The sequence below is a fragment of the Hyla sarda genome, chromosome 8 (genome assembly GCF_029499605.1).
Source record: "Hyla sarda isolate aHylSar1 chromosome 8, aHylSar1.hap1, whole genome shotgun sequence".
NCBI classification, from domain to species: Eukaryota; Metazoa; Chordata; class Amphibia; order Anura; family Hylidae; genus Hyla; species Hyla sarda.
Genome location: NC_079196.1, coordinates 43779850 through 43803045, shown reverse-complemented (window position 1 = coordinate 43803045; position 23196 = coordinate 43779850). Strand labels below are relative to the sequence as shown.

At 41.6% G+C, this 23196-nt stretch overlaps 1 protein-coding gene across 5 annotated transcripts in view; it reads left to right on the top strand.

The window, feature by feature from the left end:
• KCNH7 (potassium voltage-gated channel subfamily H member 7) overlaps positions 1 to 23196 on the top strand; it is a 467074-nt gene that overhangs the window by 133452 nt on the left and 310426 nt on the right. The window lies entirely within an intron of this gene.

Sequence of the window (23196 nt, the reverse complement as noted above, 5' to 3'; positions counted from 1 at the left end):
CAGCCCTGTGGAGAATGATCTCTCTCACACCCAAAGTTTGCTTCACCCATTGAAGCAGACAAGCTCCCTTTCAACACTTGACTAGTGATGTAATGTCTCAGGCTGCACTGCAATCTTGGAAAAGTTCCCATAGAGCAGTGTTTCTCAACAGGGTGCCTCCAGCTGTTGCAAAACTACTACTCCCAGCATGCCCGGGTTGTGTAATGTAGCCTACAGTTCACATGAATCCTCTGGTTGAGGGTCAGGTATTTGCACACTCCATCTAATGAAGCTGCTAATGTAGGAGGTCACCCAGGGGAACTCATTAGACTCATAAGTGGGTTGGGGCCAAATCACATTAAATGCAGTTTAGATGCTTTTTCTTATTTAAAAAAAATTACATATGTTTACTGTAATTTACACAATTGCAACTATATATCCGGTCCCATAGAGCAGTGTTTCCCAACAGGGTGCCTCCAGCTGCTACAAAACTACTACTCCCAGCATGCCTGGCTTATGTAATGTAGCCTACATTTCACATGAATTCTCTGGTTGAGGGTCAGGTATTTGATGTTGTGCGGTAATAACTCAAGTATGAATTATGGTCATAAAAATATTAACCCCTTAAGGACCCAGCTAATTTTCAATGTAGGACCCGGCCATTTTTTGCACACCTGACCACTGTCACTTTAACCCCTTAAGGACGCAGGACGTACTCAAACGGCCCCTTTTCCAAGTCCTTAAGGACTCAGGACGTTTGAGTACGTCCTGTCAAATCCCGGCCCCCCGCCGCTAGCTGGAGGGGAGCCGGTGCCCGATGCCTGCTGTAATCGTTCAGCAGGCATCGGGGCATATCGCCCAGGGGGGTCATGATGACCCCCCATGTCGGCAATGGCCGCAGATCGCTGGACAATTCAGTCCAGGGATCTGCGGCAGATTCCTGGTCAATCGGGTCTCCAGTGACCCGGTGACCCAGAATTACAGGCTGTTCGGGGCCGTCTCTGACGGCCCCAAACAGCCTTAGCCAGCAGGGCTGAGGTGGCACTGGTGCCACCTCACGATCGCCCTGATACTTCGGCCGGTTTCCCGGCCGACCAATCAGGGCGCCTGCTGCGGGTGTCACTCACGCAACCCGCTCCGCCCTCTTCCGGAGGACGTGAGCGGGTGCGGGACGTGCACCCCGGGAGCTGGGGACCACGATCCGCTGCGTCAATGTTGGGATCGGGGCCCCAGAAGCGGCGGCGGCGAGGGACTGACCTGATGCGCCGTGGATCATTGGTGGTGAGTGACAGCCTCCTGCTGGGAGCTATAGTTATGCAACAGCAGGAGGCAGACCACCACAACTCCCAGCATGCCCTTATGAGCATGCTGGGACTTATAGTTTTGCAACAGCTGGAGGCACATTTTTTCTATGGAAAAGTGTACCTTTAGCTGTTGTGTAACTACAACTCCCAGCTTGCACAATCAGCTAAAGTGCATGCTGGGAGTTGTAGTGGTGCATCTGATGGTTGCATAACTACAACTCCCAGCATGCCCGTTGGCTGTCGGTGACTGCTGAGAGTTGTAGTTTTGCAACAGCTGAAGGCACACTGAGTTAAGTAGCAAACCAGTGTGTCTCCAGCTGTTGCATAACTACAATCCCCAGCATCCCCAGCCAAAGTAGTATGCCTCCAGCTGTTGCATAACTACAAGACCCAGCATGCCCTTCCGCTGTCCGTACATGCTGGGGGTTGTAGCTTTTGCAACAGCTGAAGACACACTGGTTGCAAAACACTGAGTTTGTTACCAAACTCGGTGTTTCACAACCAGTGTGCCTCCAGCTGTTGCAAAACTACAACTCCCAGCATGCACTGATAGACTGTACATGCTGGGAGTTGTAGTTTTGCAACAGCTGGATGTTCCCCCCCCCCCCCCCCCCCAATGTGAATGTACAGGGTACACTCACATGGGCGGAGGTTCACAGTAAGTATCCGGCTGCAAGTTTGAGCTACGGCAAATTTTCTGCCGCAGCTCAAACTGCCAGCGAGAAACTACTGTGAACCCCCACCCGTGTGACTGTACCCTAAAAACACTACACTAACTAAAAAAGTAAAAAACACTGCATATACACATACCCCTACACAGACAGCCACTGACTGTCCAGGCATGCTGGGAGTTTTACAACAGCTGGCAGCCCCCTGTTTGGGAATCACTGGCATAGAATACCCCTATGTCCACCCCTATGCAATCCCTAATTTAGGCCTCAAATGCGCGTGGCGCTCTCACTTTGGAGCCCTGTCGTATTTCAAGGCAACAGTTTAGGGTCACATATGGGGTATCGCTGTACTCGGGAGAAATTGTGTTACAAATTTTGGGGGGGGGTATTTTCTGCTTTTACCCTTTTTAAAAATGTAAAATTTTTGGGAAAAGAAGCATTTTAGGTGAAATTTTTTTTTTTTTCATATGCAAAAGTCGTGAAACAGCTGTGGGGTATTAAGGTTCACTTAACCCCTTGTTACGTTCCCCGAGGGGTCTAGTTTCCAAAATAGTATGCCATGTGTTTTTTTTTTGCTGTTCTGGCACCACAGGGTCTTCCTAAATGCGGCATGCCCCCAGAGCAAAATTTGCTTTCAAAAAGCCAAATGTGACTCCTTCTCTTCTGAGACCTGTAGTGCGCCAGCAGAGCACTTTTCACCCCCATATGGGGTGTTTTCTGAATCGGAAGAAATTGGGCTTCAAATTTTGGGGGGTATTTTCTGCTATTACCCTTTTTAAAAATGTAAAACTTTTGGGAAACCAAGCATTTTAGAGAAAACATTTCTTTTTTTTTTTTTTTTTTACATATGCAAAAGTCATGAATCACCTGTGGGGTATTAAGGTTTACTTTACCCCTTGTTATGTTCCCCGAGGGGTCTAGTTTCCAAAATGGTATGCCATGTGTTTTTTTTTTGCTGTTCTGGCACCATAAGGGCTTCCTAAAGGTGACATGCCCCCCAAAAACCATTTGTCGCTCCTTCCCTTCTGAGCCCTCTACTGCACTCGCCGAACAATCAACATAGACATATGAGGTATGTGCTTACTCGAGAAAAATTGGGTTTCAAATACCAGTAAAAATGTTCTCCTTTTTACCCCTTGCAAAAATTAAAAAATTGGGTTTACAAGAACATGCGAGTGTAAAAAATGAAGATTGTGAATTTTCTCCTTCACTTTGCTGCTATTCCTGTGAAACACCTAAAGGGTTAAAACGCTTACTGAATGTCATTTTGAATACTTTGGGGGGTGCAGTTTTTATAATGGGGTAATTTATGGGGTATTTCTAATATGAAGACCCTTCAAATCCACTTCAAACCTGAACTGGTCCCTGAAAAAAAGCGAGTTTCAAAATTGTGAAAATTGTGAAAAATTGGAAAATTGCTGCTGAACTTTGAAGCCCTCTGATGTCTTCCAAAAGTAAAAACACGTCAATTTTATGATGCAAACATAAAGTAGACATATTGTATATGTGAATTAAAAAAAAATATTTGGAATATCCATTTTCCTTACAAGCAGAGAGCTTCAAAGTTAGAAAAATGTAAAATTTTCAAATTTTTCATCACATTTTGGGATTTTTCACCAAGAAAGGATGCAAGTTACCATAAAATGTTACCCCTATGTTAAAGTAGAATATGTCACGAAAAAACTATCTCGGAATCAGAATGATAACTAAAAGCATTCCAGAGTTATTAATGTTTAAAGTGACAGTGGTCAGAATTGCAAAAAATGGCCGAGTCCTTAAGGTGAAAAAGGGCTCAGTCCTTAAGGGGTTAAGCATTAATAACTCTGGGATGCTTTTACCTTTCATTCTGATTCCGAGAATGTTTTTTTATGACATATTCTACTTTACGTTAGTGGTAAAATTTTGTCGATACTTGCATCATTTCTTGGTGAAAAATTCCAAAATTTTATGAACAAATTGAAAATTTAGCATTTTTTTTTTAACTTTGAAGCTCTCTGTTTATAAAAAAAATGAATATTCCAAATAAATTACATATTGATTCACATATACAACATGTCTACTTTATGATTGCATCCTAACGTTGACATGTTTTTACTTTTGGAAGAGATCAGAGGGCTTCAAAGTTCAGCAGCAATTTTCCAATTTTTCACAAAATTTTCTAAATCAAAATTTTTCAGGGACCAGTTCTGATTTGAAGCGGATTTGAAGGGCTTTCATATTAGAAATGCCCCACAAATGACCCCATTATAAAAACTGCACCCCCCAAAGTATTCAAAATGACATTCAAAAGGTTTGTTAACCCTTTAGGTGTTTCACAGGAATAGCAGCAAATTGAAGGAGAAAATTCAAAATCTTAATTTTTTACACTGGCATGTTCTTGTAGACCCAGTTTTTGCATTTTTACAAGGGATAAAAGGAGAGAAATCTTCCTAAAATGTGTAACCCAATTTCTCTCGAGTAAGGAAATACCTCATAAGTGTATGTCAAGTGTACGGTGGGCGCAGTAGAGGGCACAGAAGGGAAGGAGCGACAATGGGATTTTGGAGAGGGAGTTTTTCTGAAATGGTTTTTGTGGGGCATGTCGCATTTAGGAAGCCCCTATGGTGCCAGAACAGCAAAAAAAAAAAAAAAACACATGGCATGGCATACTATTTTGGAAACTACACCCCTCAAGGCACGTAACAAGGTGTCCAGTGAGCCTTCACACCCCACAGGTGCTTCATGACTTTTTGTTAAAGTTGAATGTGAAAATGATTATTTATTTTTTTCCACTAAAATACTAGTTTTCCCAATAATTTTAAATTTTTACAAGGGATAATAGGACAAAATGCCCCCCAAAATTTGTAACTCCATCTCTTCTGAGTATGGAAATGCCCCAAGTGTGGACATCAAGTGCTCTGCTGGCACACTACAATGCTCAGAAGAGAAGGAGTCACATTTGGCTTTTGAAAAGCAAATTTTGCTGAAATGGTTTTTGGAGGGCATGTCGCATTTAGGAAGCCCCTTTGGTGCCAGAACAGCAAAAAAAAAAAAAAAAAACACATGGCATGCTATTTTAGAAACTACACCCCTCAAGGAACACAACAAGGGGTACAGTGAGCCTTAAAACCTCACAGGTGTTTGACGACTTTTTGCAAAAGTCGGATGTGTAAGTGAAAAAAATTTTTTTTCACTAAAATGATGGTTTTCCCTCACATTTTATATTTTTACAAGGGGTAATAGGAGAAAATGACCCCCAAAATTTTTAACCCCATTTCTTCTGAGTATGGAAATACCCAATGTGTGGATGTCAAGTGCTCAGCTGGTGCACTCCAATGCTCAGTAGAGAAGGAGCACCATTGAGCTTTTGAAGACAGAATTTGGTTGGAATAGAAGTCGGGGGCAATGTGCGTTTACAAAGCCCCCCTGTGGTGCCAAAACAGTGGACCCCCCCCCCCCCACGTGACCCCATTTTGGAAACTACAGCCCTCACAGAATTTAATAAGGAGTGCAGTGAGTATTTACACCCCACTGGCGTTTGACAGATCTTTGGAACAGTGGGCTGTGCAAATGAAAAATTACATTTTTCATTTTCACGGACCACTGTTCCAAAAATCTGTCAGACACCTGTGGGGCGTAAATGCTCACTGCATCCCTTATTACATTACGTGAGGGGTGTAGTTTCCAAAATGGGGTCACATGTGGGAGGGGTCCATTGTTCTGGCTCTATGGGGGCTTTGTAAACACACGTGGCCTTCAATTCCGGACAAATTTTATCTTCAAAATCCCAATGGTGCTCCTTCTCTTCTGAGCATTGTAGTGTGCCAGCAGAGCACTTTACATCCACATATGGGCTTTTTTCCTTTTTTTCCTTGTGAAAATGAAAAATTTTGGGTAACACCAGCGTTTTAGTGAAATTTTTAATTTTTTTTTATTTTTCCATCCAACTTTAATGAAAATTCGTCAAACACCTGTGGGGTTTTAAGGCTCACTATACCCCTTGTTAAATTCCGTGAGGAGTGTAGTTTCCAAAATGGGGTCATGTGTGGGTATTTCTTTTTTTACGTTTATGGCAGAACCGCTGTAAAATCAGCCACCCCTGTGCAAATCACCAATTTAGGCTTCAAACGTACATAGTGCGCTCTCACTCCTTAGCCTTGTTATGCGTCCGCAGAGCATTTTACGCCCACATATGGGGTATTTCCGAACTCAGGAGAAATTGAGTTACAAATTTTGGGGGTCTTTTTTTCCTTTTAACACTTGTGAAAATAAAAGGTAAAGGACAACACCAGCATGTTAGTGTAAAATTTTTAATTTTTTTACACTGACAGGCTGGTGTAGCCCCCAACTTTTTCTTTTCATAAGAGGTAAAAGGAGAAAAAGCCCCCCAACATTTGTAACGCAATTTCTCCTGAGTACAGAGATACCCCATATGTGGCCCTAAACTGTTGAAATACGACAGGGCTCTGAAGTGAGAGAGCCCCATGCGCATTTGAGGCCTAAATTAGGGATTGCATAGGGGTGGACATAGGGGCATTCTACACCAGTGATTCCCAAAGAGGGTGTCTCCAGCTGTTGCTAAACTCCCAGCATGCCTGGACAGTCAGTGGATGTCCGGAAATGGTGGGAGTTGTTGTTTTGCAACAGCTGGAGCGTTTTGGAAACACTGCTGTACAATACGTTTTTCATATTTATTGGGGGGGACAGTGTAAGGGTGTGTAGATATAGTGTTTTACCCTTTATTATGTGTTAGTGTAGTGTAGTGTAGTGTTTTTAGGGTACATTCCCATGGGCGCAGGTTTACAGTGAGCTTCCCGCTAGAAATTTGCGCTGCGACAAAAAAATTGCCGCAGCTCATACTTGAAGCAGGAAACTTACTGTAAACCTGTCCGTGTGAATGTACCCTGTACATTTACATGGGGGGGCAAACCTCCAGCTGTTTCAAAACTACAACTCCCAGCATGTACTGACAGACCGTGCATGCTGTGAGTTATAGTTTTGCAACAGCTGGGGGCACACTGGTTGGAAAGCCTTCAGTTAGGTTCTGTTACCTAACTCAGTATTTTCCAATCAGTGTGCCTATAGCTGTTGCAAAACTACAACCCCCAGCATCTACTGATCGCCGAAGGGCATGCTGGGAGATCTAGTTATGCAACAGCTAGAGGTATGCAACTACTTTTCCCAGCATGCCGAGACAGCTGTTTCGGTATGCTGGGATTTGCAGTTTTGCAACATCTGGAGGACTACAGATAGAGACCACTGCACTGTGATCTCCAAACTGTGGACCTCCAGATGTTGCAAAACTACAAATCCCAGCATGCACAAACAGGAAACTGCTGTGTGGGCATGCTAGGAGTTGTAGTTTTGCAAGATCTAGAGTGCTACAGTATAGAGATCACTGTGCAGTGGTCTCTAAACTGTAGACCTCCAGCTGTTGCAAAACTGCAAATCCCAGCATGCCCAGCAGCTGTCTGGGCATGCTGGGAGTTGTAGTTTTGCAACATCTGGAGGGCTACAGTCTCAGACTGTAGCCCTCTAGATGTTGCTAGGCAACTTACCGGCTTCCGTCGGCTCCAGGGAGCCGTCCTCTTCTGCCGCACGACATCGCCGCCCGCTCCGATCACCGCCGCCGATCCCGTCCCGCAGCTTCCACCTACGGGTAAGTGGATCTTCGGTGTTCGGTCCCCGTCATTTCCCCGTTCTGCCCTGCCTATTGTGGGTGGGCAGAACGGGGAAAACAAAAGTAAACCCCCCCCCCCCCCCGCCCTATATCTGCTATTATTGGTCGCGTCTAGACCACCAATAGCAGAGATAGGAGGGGTGGCACCCCTGCCACCTCACTCCTATCGCTACAGGGGGATCATGGGTGTCCCCCTTATATTCCGGGTCACCGGGTCACCATAGACCCGTATGAACTGGAATCGGTGCAAATCGCAAGTATGAATTCACTTGCAATGTGCGCCGATCGCCAACATGGGGGGTCTGATGACCCCCCCTGGGCATTTGCACGGGGTGCCTGCTGATCGATATCAGCAGTCACCCCAGTCCGGTCCCCGCCCCGCGCGCAGCGGGGACCAAAATTCCCACGGGCGTACAGGTACGCCCTGGGTCCTTAAGACCCAGGTACAGAAGGCGTATCCATATGCCCTAGGTCCTGTACGGGTTAATTATGAAAAATGAAAATTTTTGAAAATTATCAAAAATTTTAAAATATGACCTGGTGAATTGTAGACAAAGCCAATCAATACAATTCACATATGAGTCTGACTAATTCCTCAGATATCAACAAGTTCTTTTTATGACGGGATGGCATTAACGCTTAAGGTTGTAGTTTTGCAATATACAATAATACACAGGTATTATAAAAGTATGCAGGTTTATTGGTTATAAGGTTATAAACATAAATGAGTAATAAACACAATGATATATGCAAATAAATATCAATTAGATATATTAGTAAACATTGCAAGCTTGTTTATTGACTACATATAGTAGAACAATACATGTGAGTAGTAAGTTACTTGTTACAATAAAACAAAAGCTACGAGGTTAGGAATATCATATAAGAGAAAGGTTACACATCACTCTGTTCAGAGGAAACTAGACATGTGCAGAACCAAAAATGTTGTTTCGTTTCGTTCGTTTTCAAAGATTTTCGGTTCTGTGAATATGCGGAATCCTGTTAATTCATTATATTCGGTTTTCGGATGCATAGGCTAAAAATTTTTTCGTTTTCGGATGCATTCGTTAATAACATCGAATGCATTCGTTAATTCGTATCTTTCGTTTTATCTGTAAAATTCGTTAAATTTAGCATTCGTTACTAAACGAAATGCACATTAGTTTCACTTGCTGATCCTCTTTTGTAATAAATAGCAGGTGTTACCTTAGGATTCTTGTTGTTTTCACCTTTTTTTTGCAGTTTTCTCTGTGTAGGAAGGCAAGTTTTCCTCAGGTAAACCCAATGAAAAAAATCTAATTCATTCCTTACATTCGGTTAACTAATAACGAATGCATTCGTTATTCGTTAACATGCATTATTCGTTAAACGTTATTTAACGAATGCATTCGTTAACTGTATATTCATATTCGTATTCTTTTTCGGAAATATTAGATTTTTTTTTTTTGTGCATTCGGATTGTAACGAACACCTGAAAACGGGAACATTCGTTAAGCTTAGTATTCGTTCCGAAACGAATTGCACATGTCTAGAGGAAACCTCACGATATTAAGATGGGCAATATCTAATCATAGATATCAATATAGAATGCTAAATACACTCCCCGCCCCCTTCTAACCAACTACACATCACATGACTCCATGAATGGGCAAATCCATCTAAGGATTTCAACATGTAAAAACTTCTGCCCCATTCTGGACTATTTTGTACATGACTTTGGTAAGACTATTAAGACTGATAGCAGAGATATATGATCTTGCTCTATATTTTAGGAGGAATAACTTGAAGCAAGTTTCCTGTGTGGGAAATTTACTTATAACACTTAGCTTGGCGAGGAGTTCAATCAATATCTATAAGCAATCATTCAATGCTTTCTTATAGATCTGGAGAATAGACTCTTCAGCAGTTAGAATCTATAATACAGAACATCCTAAGACTATAATCTCAAATGGAGATAATGAACTATTTTATTTAATTAATTTAATTCCATCCACATTATCCAAATTAGTCTTAATTAAATGGAATACCATTTTTGTGTCTCATACCAAGACTATGTAAAAACCTTGTTTCAGTTCTTAGGAAAGTTGGATGGTCCATCGCATCGTCCTGGGTAGCCATAATCTGTACCATGGGATCAATCCGGCTTGCTAGGATCTACAATATCATGGCGTTCATGGCTTCCATCTTGTGGACCTCTTTCAGTGGCAGACCTCTTTGTCTTTGTCTAAGGCTTTTCTCTAGGTGTGTCGTTTTCTTTGTGTCTGTGTATCAAACATCGTTTATCAGACTTTTTAATTAATTAGACACACCCTCCTAAATTGGAATTCCCCAATGACTGTAGGTTGAGCGTGTACATATGGTAATGACTATGACCAGAGTTGAGCAAACTTACAGTAGATTGGCTCGTAGCGAACCTCGCAGCTCGGCTGTTGATTTATTTAAGCTTTCCAAAGGCTCCAGTTGTCTGGAAAAGGGGGATACAGACCTAGGAGACCTAAGACTGTCATCCTGGACTTTTCCAGGCAACCAGAGACCTTGGAAAGCTGAACTAATTTACACAGACTAAAGTAATCGACAGCCGAGCTGCGAGGTTCGCTACGAGCCAATTTACTGTCTAACTATGACATCACTATAATACGCAGAATGCATTGAGCATATCACCCATAATGCCTTTCCTGTGGGTGTAATGTCAACTACCCATACACTAGGGGGTGCTATTGCATAAACAATTAGCATCATTACCATTAAGGGTTAACTGTCCAATTCTTATTTTAACCCCACATTCCACACTTGACGTTTGGAGCCCTAAATTAGAAGTATGGGGATTAAGTGTGACACATATCAGTAATCAAAACATGGGTTCTCCAGTCAAAGAGTCACCAATTATACATTTCTCACACTCAAATTTATAGAGAAGAGATATAGATCTAGACTGCAATGGAGGATTCTCCAACACAGATGTGTGAAAGTCTATCTGTCCAGTCAAATGGGTAATTAATTTTTAGTCAGAATAACATTCACAAGACTAGCTAACTAGCCCTCTCATCTGTCTTATCTAAACAGCCATAAATATCTAAAGAGACAACAAGTATTCTTCTCCCAGACTGGCACTTGTAGAGAAGAACTTTAGAATACACTGCGGTTTATTTAGAACATACAACAGGGCGGACACATCATGCTATTATTCTATTAAACATAGTGATTCATTTGGGGCCCTACAATAAGTATGACATTGATCACTCCAGCTGGTCATCTAATGAAGCTGCTAGTGTAGGAGGTCACCCAGGGGAACTCATTATACTCAAAAGTGGGTTGGGGCCGATTCACATTAAATACATTCAGTTTAAAACATTTTTTATTACATATTTTTACCGTAATTTACATAATTGCAACTTCCTGACCCCATATCATAGAGCAGTATTTCCCGATCTGTGTGCCCCGGTTGGAAAACACTGGCATAGGCTTATAGGGGAATGCTTTACCCATAGATACACACTGTAGAATAATGTATATTGTTCAGTGTATATATATATATATATATATATATATATATATATATATATATATATATAGCCTAATTAATGAGGTAGCAGAAAGGAGAAGTGTGTTTAAAAGGAAGTCAGACACAATAGTTGGGCTCTCCCCAGAAGACAGCAAGGTGGCTGTAGGGGGGAGGCAGGTGTCCTGGTGTGGAACACACAGCCCGAGCTATGAGTGGCCCCAAGAGTGATGTGGATAATACACAGCAAGAGGCTGCAAACGCTGTGTGTGAACAGTGAGTAAAAGGTTGCAGGAAACTTATGTTTTAACTGGCCGGGAAAAGCCCACCAGTTGATAGTCAGGGCATACTGGGTTGTTTAGTTAGTGTGTGCATATATGTGTGTATATATGTGTTTGTGTGTGTCTATATATATATATATATATATATATATATATATTACTGTATATATTCTTTTTTTCTATGTCTCCATATAGGAAGGTATGCAAAAGCAAATTAACCTTATGTATGCCAAAAGGGCACTTTGGGTCACTATTGAAATCCATCAGATGTATGGGTCCCTATGGAGATGTTCAGCATGTTTGTTGGGCGCTTTCCTACCTCATTAAGCAATATGTGAATGGGGCTTAATGAAATAGCACAGTACATAGATGCACGCACCACATAACATAGCAGAACAGCTGCAGGCCTGTGAACTATACAACATGCACTACATGCATCCCTCAACTTGTCAGCAGTGTCACAGTGAATAAAACAACTTCCCTGTGCTGTATATGGTTAATAGCACTTTGTTGGCACCTTAACAACAATCGTACATCATCACTAGTTGGAAGTGGAGACAAAAAAAAAAAAAGACCAAAATACTGGATGATGAATCACTGTCCCAAGAGTTTACTATTTAGGTCAAGGCAACACTCTGGAATACGCAAGCAATTGTTTTGTTACACATAGTGGATCTCATGTATCAAAACTGTCTTAGAAGAAAAAGTGGTGATGTCCATAGCTATAAAGGCCTAAGTTTTACAAGAAGAAAGGATATGAACAGCATCTTAGTATTTCACTCCAACTAGAAGTCTCGGAAACTGACTGGGAATGTATGCAAAGTCAGAGATCTCTCTGGAAGGAAAGACTGACCATCTACAGATAGCTGTTTCAGGGTTTTGTCCCTCATCAGTACAGAGCAGGGTGATAGTGATAGTAACCGGGACTCGCCATGCATGAAGCGAGCGCAGCGCCTGTGCTTGCTTCATGTATAGGACGTAAATGTACATCCTGGTGCGTTAAAAATACCAGGGCACCAGGATGTACATTTACATCTGATGTGGTTGAGGGGCTAGAGCAGTATTTTGGACGTACAACATTTAGATGGTGTTGGTCTGATCATCCATTTAAACGCTGCATTGCCGCAGATGCCATGATCTGTATTGATCATGGCATCTGAGGAGTTAATGGCAGACATCAGCGGGACCCTGGCTGGACCCACTACAGGCGGGACCCTGGCTGCTGATGGCAGTCGGGACCTGCCATGCATGATGCAAGCACCGGTCCGGTGCTCGCATCATGTATAGGACGTAAATGTACATCCTAGGACATCAGGACATCCATTTACGTCCATTGTCCTTAAGGGATTAATTAAGGAGTTCGCCGACTACAGAGTTCTGTGAGGTCCATATACCTTTAAAGAAAAACTGTTAGCCTGTTCACCCATACTAAACCCAATACACTGGGTTCTAGTGTTGGTGAACAGGAGTCCAACGAGGGGTCACTTACTAAAATATGTCCAGTAGTTATTGAAAGAGCTTTATTGTCCGTTCAGTCATTACAAGTCATACAATAAATTACAATCACACAAAGCATGACAGTATAATACACAGGGCCAAACTGTTGGGCTGTATCTTCGGGGAGACATGGGAGAAGGAGAGGGGTCTTCACTCCTCTTCTTCCTCATCAACGGCCGGGCTGTCCAAGATGGAGTAGTCTCTAAGCAGGCTCTTGATGAACCTGCGGCAGTCCCGGAGGGACATGTTCTCCCTGTTGATCACGAGGCGGTTCCTGGCAAGCCACACTGCGTCCTTAAAACAGTTCATAAGGTGCCAGGCCTCCTGGATGTCCTCCACGTCGTGGGTCCCAGGGAACAGACCGTAAAGCACCGAGTGGTATGATAGGCAGCTCCTGGGTACAGAGTCTCTGAGTTCATGTTCCAGGGTGTCCAACAGACCCTGTGCAAAGGGGCACTGCCAAAACACGTGAAAAGATGTTTCCTCCACATAGGGGCATCGGGGGCAGTACCGGGTTGTGCACAGGTTGCGGGCATGCATGAACGACCTGAGAGAGAGTCCTCCCTTTACGGCCATCCACGACAAGTCCTTGTGTCCATTGGTAAGCCGCTTTGAGGCCACATTAGTCCAAACTGTCTCTGCAGTGGCTACGGGGAGTCCCGGAACCAGCTCGGTCAAGTCCTTAGCTCGGATGAGCTTGTAGATTGTCTTCGGCTTCCATAGGTCGGGTTTCAGTCCTTCCAGCTGGTGCTCCCTCACAAACCGGACAACATCCCCATAGAACCAGGGAGCGTTTCAGTTGTAAGGGATGGAGCTGTCCCACTTGTCCCAGCCCAGCTGTCTCCAGAGGGGCATGAGAAACAAGCGAGACATGGACCTGCCCGCTGAGCCAGTCTTTTCAATAAGAGTCTTCTGCACGCTGACACATGGAAAGGAGGCCCTCAGCAGAGTGGGGATATTGGGTATTCCCTTCCCACCCTTGCGGGGCTCCTTGTACATCACAGTCCTCTTGACTCTGTCAATTTTGCCCCAGATGAAGCAAAACACTGTCCGGGTGATGGCCTTGCAAATGGTGGTATGGGGAGGCCAGGCCTGTGCGGTATACTGGAGCACAGGCAAAACTTCACTCCGCAGGACAAGTGCCTTGCCCTCAATCGAGAGCTTTCTGGAGCTCCACAGTCCGATCTTAGAGTTCATCTTTCCTAGTCGGTCTTGCCAAGACTTAAGGGCCGCTCCTTCCTTCCCGAACCAGACTCCAAGAATTTGAATGAAGTCCGGCTTAACAGTAAAGGGGAAGGGGGCAGAAGAAGCCAGGTGCCACTCCCCGAAGAGCATTCAGTAGGTCCTGAGATATGTCCCCCAGAAGATCCACTGCTGAATTCAGTGAATTATATGCCAGAGGCAGCCTTAGCCAATTGTAGCTCATCTCACACTGAACTGGTCTGGGCTGTGTGTAGCAGAGTGAGGGAGGAAGTTCTCCCCTGTGTGGCTTCAGATTATGTCACGCCTGCTGGGGAACGCCCCTTCCCAGTCTGTGAATCTGACTGAGACTGAGCAGAAAATACAGAGTAACATCAAGGTAGAAAACTAAAAAATAATAAAAAAATAAAGGCAGGGGGTGGTTTATCATGATGGGGGCAGTGATCTGGGAGGATTAGAAAATATAACAAGATCATGACAGGTACTCTTTAAGTAAGTGACCCCTCGTTGGACTCCTGTTCACCCACACTATAGCCCAGTGTATTGGGTTTATTGTGACAGTTTTTAATGTGTGTTGTGAAAACGAATCAATGTGACCGTGCTCCTGAATCCTTCAACACAGCAACACGTACCCAGAATGCCTTTCATTTTTCTTTGATTTAGTTCTCTGGAAATGCACTTTAAGCTCTCCATAGGAAGCCACAGATATGCCTCTTTCTTAATTGGTAGGTAACATAGATGTGTAAGGGATGTAATTATCCTGAAAATCATATTCCTGTTCTGAGTATTGATGTCTTATACTTAAGAATGTTTAATAACTGTTGTGCGTATTGATTTTCTCATCCAACCTGCCTTCTGGAGCTGTATGAAAGCTGTAAATGTAAAAAGATAGGCCCGAAAACAAAATATCATTATTTCCAGTGACTCAATAAAAGGCATTCTCCCCTTAGAAAACATATTGTACTCATTGTGACTGGATAAGACGGTGTTTGTAAGCTAATGGGTTCTCCTGGATTATATAGGGGGAGATTTATCAAAACCTGTCCAGAGAAAAAGTTGCTGTGTTGCCCATAGCAACCAATCAGATCGCTGCTTTCATTTTTTAAAAGGTCTCTGAAAAATGAAAGAAGTGATCTGATTGGTTGCTATGGGCAACTGGGCAACTTTTCCTTTGCACTGGTTTTGATAAATCTCCCCCTATGTCTTTATCTATTTCATCTTACCGTTGAGTTTTAAACATTACAAAACCTTACAACACCTACTAACAAGTATTTATTCGGCCCCCATCAGTGAGGACATTGATCACTAGAGTAGGAGCAATGATCCTACACCACAAGCTTTACTTAGACCTCTTAAAGGGGTACTACACTGTCCAGCGTTCGGAACATTTAGTTCCGAACGCTGTGTGCTCGCTGCGGTGGTCGGCCATGCCCCCTGGTGATGTCACACCACGCCCCCTCAATGCAAGTCTATGGGAGGGGGTGTGGTGACCGCCACACCCCCTCCCATAGACTTGCATTGAGGGGGCGTGGTGTGACATCACCAGGGGGCATGGCCGACCACCGCAGCGAGCACACAGCGTTCGGGAACTAAGGGGGAACATTTATCAATGTTTGCTTATGTATTCCTTTTTTTACTTATTTTTTCCTATACAATTTTTTTGCTTATGTGTGGCTTATTTATCGACTGGTTTCAGCCTGTTGATAAATTTCTTTCACGTAAGCAATTTTTCTTTTTTTTTTTTTTTTTGCTTTGTCTGAGCTAGAGTAAATTTATGTAATCACTGAAGCAATTCCTCCTGATCTACCAAATTACAACATAAAACATAGCCTTTAATAATATCAATCGGTCTTAAAATAAATGAAGGACCACAAGATGTATATATATATATATATATATATATATATATATATATATATATATATATAAAATAGCAAAAATAATAATATGGTGATATCACACCAAAAAATTCAAAAGGTGTAAAAAAAAAATGGAGTAAATTTTGTAGTTTTTTTTTTCATGCAATGCGACTTTTTGTGACTTTCGCACTTGATAAATCTCTGACCACTGCAAGTCAAAAATCACTTTTGGCTTTGGTTAGCAAGTTTCTTTTATTTATTTTTTGCTTAGGGCACTGCACAATCATAAAGTTGCCCAAAACATAGAGTAGTCGCACATGCAACTTTTTTTTACGACATTTTTATGCAAAATAAAATTACTAAATGCTTTGATAAATGTCCCCCTTAAAGGGGTAAAGGGGTATTCCAGGAAAAAACTTTATATATATATATATATATATATATATATATATATATATATATATATATATATCTCAACTGGCTTTAGAAAGTTAAACAGATTTGTAAATTACTTCTATTAAAAAATCTTAATCCTTCCAATAATTATCAGCTGCTGAAGTTGAGTTGTTGTTTTCTGTCTGGCAACAGTGCTCTCTGCTGACATCTCTGCTTGTCTCGGGAACTGCACAGAGTAGAATAGGTTTGCTATGGGGATTTGCTTCTAAACTGGGCGGTTCCCGTGACACGTGTCATCAGAGAGTACTTAGAAAAGAACAACTCAACTTCAGAAGCTCATAAGTACTGAAAGGATGAAGATTTTTTAATAGAAGTAATTTACACATCTGTTTAACTTTCTGGAGCCAGTTGATATATAAAATAAAAGTTTTTTTCCTGGATAACCCCTTTAACCCCTTAACAACGCAGGACGTATATTTACGTCCTGCGCCGGCTCCCACGATATGAAGCGGGATCGCGCCGCGATCCCGCATCATATCGCGTCGGTCCCGGCGCTCATCAACGGCCGGGACCCGCGGCTAATACCACACATCGCCGATCGCGGCGATGTGTGGTATTAACCCTTTAGAAGTGGCGGTCAAAGCTGACCGCCGCTTCTAAAGCGAAAGTGAAAGTGACCTGCTCAGTCGGGCTGTTCGGGACCGCCGTGGTGAAATCGCGGCGTCCCGAACAGCTGGCAGGACACCGGGAGGGCCCTTACCTGCCTCCTCGGTGTCCGATCGGCGAATGACTGCTCCGTGCCTGAGATCCAGGCAGGAGCAGTCAAGCGCCAATAACACTGATCACAGGCATGTTAATACACGCCAGTGATCAGCATAGGAGATCAGTGTGTGCAGTGTTATAGGTCCCTATGGGACCAATAACACTGCAAAAAAAATGTAAAAAAAAGTGTTGATAAAGGTCATTTAACCCCTTCCCTAATAAAAGTTTGAATCACCCCCCTTTTCCCATAAAAAAAATAAAAGTGTAAAAAAAAAAAAAAAGTAAACATATGTGGTATCGCCGCGTGCGTAAATGTCCGAACTATAAAAATATATCATTAGTTAAACCGTACGGTCAATGGCGTACGCGCAAAAAAATTCCAAAGTCCAAAAAAGCGCATTTTTGGTCACTTTTTATACCATTAAAAAATTTATAAAAAGTGATCAAAAAGTCCGATCAAAACAAAAATCCTACCGATAAAAACTTCAGATCATGGCGCAAAAAATGAGTCCTCATACCTCCCTGTAAGTGGAAAAATAAAAAAGTTATAGGGGTCAGAAGATGACATTTTTAAACGTATAAATTTTCCTGCATGTAGTTATGATTTTTTCCAGAAGTGCGACAAAATCAAACCTATATAAGTAGGGTATCATTTTAACCGTATGGACCTACAGAATAATGATAAGGTGTCATTTTTACCGAAATATGCACTGCGTAGAAACGGAAGCCCCCAAAAGTTACAAAATGGCATTTTTTCTTCGATTTTGTCGCACTAAGATTTTTTTTTCCGTTTCGCCGTGCATTTTTGGGTAAAATGACTAATGTCACTGCAAAGTAGAATTGGCAAAAAATAAGCCATAATATGGATTTTTAGGTGGAAAATTGAAAGGGTTATGATTTTTAAAAGGTAATGAGGAAAAAACGAAAGTGGAAAAACCCTGAGTCCTTAAGGGGTTAATGTACCGAATGCTGGACAGTGGAGTACCCCTTTAAAGGGGTACTCTGCCGCTAGACATTTTATCTCCTATCCATAGACATGCATGGAGGGGGCATGGTGTGATGTGACCTCACAACCACTGCTGCTGGAACCCAGCGTTCTTTCACAATGTCAGGTGCTGTGTGGAGATCTCTAGCAGTGGAGTACCCCCTTTAAATTTTGACTACAGAATTCTACTTTCTATAGCTAGAGTAGATATCCAGAGTAGACCAAATATATATGTTAGAGCAGCATTCTTAACACCCCCAGCAGGTCATGTTTTCTGGATTTCCTTAGTGTTTCCCAGGTGATATAATTATGATCAGTGCATCAGGGATCACCAGAGTTATTGTAAATCACTTGTGTAAGACAAAGGAAATCCTGAAAACATGACCTGTTTGGGGGGACTTGAGGACCCCGTTTGGGAAACACTAAACTAGAGGAACTGGCTGCTTGGAAACACTGCTCATATGCTAAGTTTTACAATATCTGGCTACTAGTGTTGAGCATGAATATTCGTAATGCTAATTTTTATCATTAATATCGGCACTTCGCCATTTTGCGAATATTCGTTTTTCGTTTTATTTTCCCGTGCAAATTTTTATGCAAATTTTTCATGAGAATTTTCACATGGAAAAAAAATGAACGAACATAGCGAATATGCGAATTTCGAGAACATAGGACGAATAATCGTCTACATCTTCACGAAATATCGTGAATTCAAATATGGACCCTGCCGCTCATCACTACTGAATACTGTGGATTACATGTAAGAAATTTAAAATATGCCCCAATGAGTATATTAGTGGTAAAAATCTGAATCAGAATAAATCCCCAAATTAAAGTCCCATCTCCAGAGATCCGGTACGGATAACCTGTAATGTTTTTTTCAAGGAAGGCATCTTGACATGTTTGAGTCAGACATCACAACATCATGTGGCAGAGAGTTCCAGAGTCTCGCTGCTCTTACAGTAAAGAATCTCTGTCTGTGTTGATGGTGAAAACTTCTTTCCTCTAGACGTAGAGGATGCCCCCTTGTCATGGTTACCGGCCTAGGTAAAAAAATATATATATATATATATTTGATCCAAACTAAATAACTCCCAGTATGACAATGTGTCTTGGTAGTGCAATCCATCCATTCCTTTAATGACCTCTGCCCTCCTCTGCACCAGCTTTATCCTTCTTAGATACAGGTGCCCAAAATTGTAGTAGTCTGACCAATGATATGTGCAGAGGTAACACCATGTACATGTCATGAGCCTCTATGTCTGTTTTGATGCATATCATGATTGTATTTGCCTTGGCAGCAGCTGCCTGGTACTGGTGCATAACTTTTGGGGTCTATTTTTCCTTTTACCTCTTGTAAAAATAAAAAATATGGGGCAACACCAGCATGGTAATGTTAAAAATAAAAATTTATAACATGCTGGAGTAGACCCCAACTTTACCTTTTCATGGAGAAAAAGCCCACCAAAATGTGTTAGGCAATTTCTCCCGAGTACGTAAATGCCTCATATATGGCTCTCCAAAGTGAGAGAGCGTCATGCGCATTTGAGGCCTTAATTAAGGATTTGCATCGGAGGCAAAAATTACCCTATGGCAATGTTTCCCAAACAGGGTGCCTCCAGCTGTTACAAAACTCCCAGCATGCCATGACAGTCAATGGCTGTCTGGCAATACTGGGAGTTGTTGTTTTGCAACAGCAGAAGACTCCATTTTGGAAACAATGCAGTACGAGCCATTTTCCATTCTTATTGGGGAGGGGGTCAATGCATAGGGGTATATGTATATGTAGTGTTTTATTCTTTATTTTTGTGTATTGTAGTGTAGTGTAGTAATTTTAGGGCACATTCACACAGGCGGGGGTTCACAGCGAGTTTCCCGCTGGGAGTTTGAGCTGCAATGGAAATTTGCTGCATCTGCAGCAAGAAACTCACTTTAAACCCCCGCCTATGAGAATGTACCTAGCTGTTGCAAAACTACAACTCTCAGCATGCCCAGACAGCCAAAGGGCATGTTGTGAGTTGTAGTTATGCATTAACAAGAGGAAAACAGTTTGGAGACCACTGTGTAGTGGTAGTTTTTGCAAGAGAATTTTCCAGAAATATTACCTCAAATTTAAAGGGGTGCTTAGCCCCTAGACATCTTATCCCTTATCCAAAGGATAGGGGATAAGATGTCTGATCGTGGGGCCCTGCTGCTGGGACTCCCGCTATCTCCGTGCAGCACCCGGCATTCTAAAGAGTACATTAGAATGCTGGGTTCCCAAGGCGGGAGTCATGATGCCACGCCCCCTCCATTCATGTCCATGAGAGGAGGCGTGACGGCCATCACATCCCCTCCCATAGACATGAATGGAGGGGTTATGCCGTTCGACCCCGAACCCAGCTTTCGAAACAAAAAGTTTAGAATGCTGGGGTGGTATGCGGGAGATCGTAGGAGTTCCCAGCAACTGGACCCCCCGCGATCTGACATCTCGAAGATGTCTAGGAGTGGAGTACCCCTTTAAGGACAATTAACCAACCTTACATTACTTCCAATTGTAAAAGAAATATTCCAGGTCATAAAAAACAAATGTAATATATATATATTTTTAATGCAAATTTTGGATTTTGGATACATTTATTGTGAAATAAACAAATTTTAATCTCTCTAGTGTTGTGACTTTCCCCTGTCTGTGTGACTGTGTGAAGTGCAGTTGAACTTGTCAACCACCAGTGCTTACTTACTGTCATATAAAAACGGAAAATCCATTTTATCATGCAGTATCTGTCAAAGACATAGAAAGCTGCCCGTCAGGAAAGCGCTATGTATTTGTGCCGTTTGGACAAAGCCTCCCAGGGGAGATGTACTCGGTGACCTCAGGATCACACTGCAGTTTTTTTTATTTTTTTTGTAAACCTCTCATGTTTGAGGATGGATGAAAACACAGCTGAAAAAATGGAAATATATCTCTGTTGCCTTGACAACAAGTGTACAAAATAAACACTGCGCCAATAACTATATACAATAATGTAACACTTCAAGAGTTGAGTTCTACTTTTACAGGAAAAAGATATGGAAACATTATTGATACCGGGGAATTGTGTGAAGATGTTTTGATTAAATAGCAAATAAATTGATGGGCGATAAAGTAATTGTTGTAATAGGTCATTGAGATCCATTGAAGTAAATAGAGAATACTGCAGCCTATAAATAGCAACATCTCGAGCGCAGCAACATTTCTTCTCTCCGCATTGTCTCGCATCTGTCTGCGGGTTTACATTCTTCTAATTGTTTGTCATGTTGGTGACTTATTTCTCTACACATTATAAAACATATATAATTATATATTATGATATTGTTTTATAATATTGTTTTAGTATAATAGATAGAGAAATGGATAGACAGATAGATAGATAGATAGATAGATAGATATGAGATAGATAGATAGATAGATAAATAGATGAGATAGATATGAGATAGATAGATAGATAGATAGATGAGATAGATATGAGATAGATAGATGAGATAGATAGATAGATAGATAGATAGAAGATAGATAGATATGAGAGGATAGATATGAGATAGATTAATAGATAGATATGAGATAGATAGATAGATAGATAGATATGAGATAAATATAAGATAGATAGAGAGATGAGATAGATATGAGATAGATAGATAGATAGATAGATATGAGATGGATAGAAATTAGATAGATAGATAAATTAGTAGTGTTGAGCGGCATAGGCCATATTCGAATTCGCGAATATTCGCGAATATATGGACGAATATTCGTCATATATTCGCGAATATTCGCATATTCGTTATATTCCCGTTTTATTTTCGCATATGCAAAAATTCGCGTATGCGAAAACTATCATATGTGCATATTAGCATATACAAAATTAACATACGCGAAACTTCGCATATGCGAAAATTAGCATATGCGAATTTTCGCACGCCAGTCTCACACAGTAGTATTAGAGCCTTCTTTACACCACACAAGCTGGAAGCAGAGAGGGATGATCACTGTGATGTGTACTGTGAAAAAAAAAAAAAAAAAAAAAACGAATATTCGTAATTACGAATATATAGCGCTATATTCGCGAAATTCGCAAATTCGCGAATATGCGATATTCGCGAATAATATTCGAATTGCGAATATTCGTGAGCAACACTATAAATTAGTAGAAATCCGCAGCACCCAAAATGATGAAAGTGCAAAAAAATGAAATTTATTCCATATCTTGGTGAAAGTTACAGCGACGTTTCAACCAGCTCTCCTGGTCTTTCTCAAGCATGAGGAGAGCTGGTTGAAACGTCGCTGTAACTTTCACCAAGATATGGAATAAATGTCCTTTTTTTGCACTTTCATCATTTTGTGTGCTGCGGATTTCTACTAATTTATCTACATATGGACCATAATATGGTTCTGCGTGCACCATATTATTTTTTTTTTTTTTTTTGTTTTTTTGGGGGTGCTGCTTCCCTTCGATTGCTAGAAAGATAGATAGATAGATGAGATAGATATGAGATAGATAGATATGAGATAGATAGATGATAGATATGAGAGAGATAGATAGATAAATAGATATGAGATAGATAGATAGATAGATACAATGCAAATAAAAACGGCACAACCAAAATCCAGAGTAGAAAAGAAATTCGGGGTGCCCGCATATCTGGAACCTGGGTCCTCCGGTTCCTTAATCCAGATAAAGCAAATATGATGCAGCACTCCACAGATAGCAAAGAAGGTGGTTTTATTCCATCATGTACATAGACAACGTTTCACCAGTCTCACACTGGCTTTTTCAAGATAGATAGATATCCACAGGAAAAGAATCCAGCAGCACAGCCAAATGGAGTAAAACACCAACAGTGATGTATTGATACATGTCAATTGACTTTGTGATATGAACATGCGGCATAATAGTTAGTGTTACCTGTCAGTGTTATCTTATTGCAGGTTACTTTGTTTGTCCAAATGTTGCTTTTCCATTAGGGTATGTTCTGTCACCATTAAAGACAATGCAGTGATTAAACAAAAAGAAAAAAATGAACAGGATAATTCTTTCGATGAATCGATTTTAGTGGCCAAATTTTCTGCCGCTTAAATTCTGCA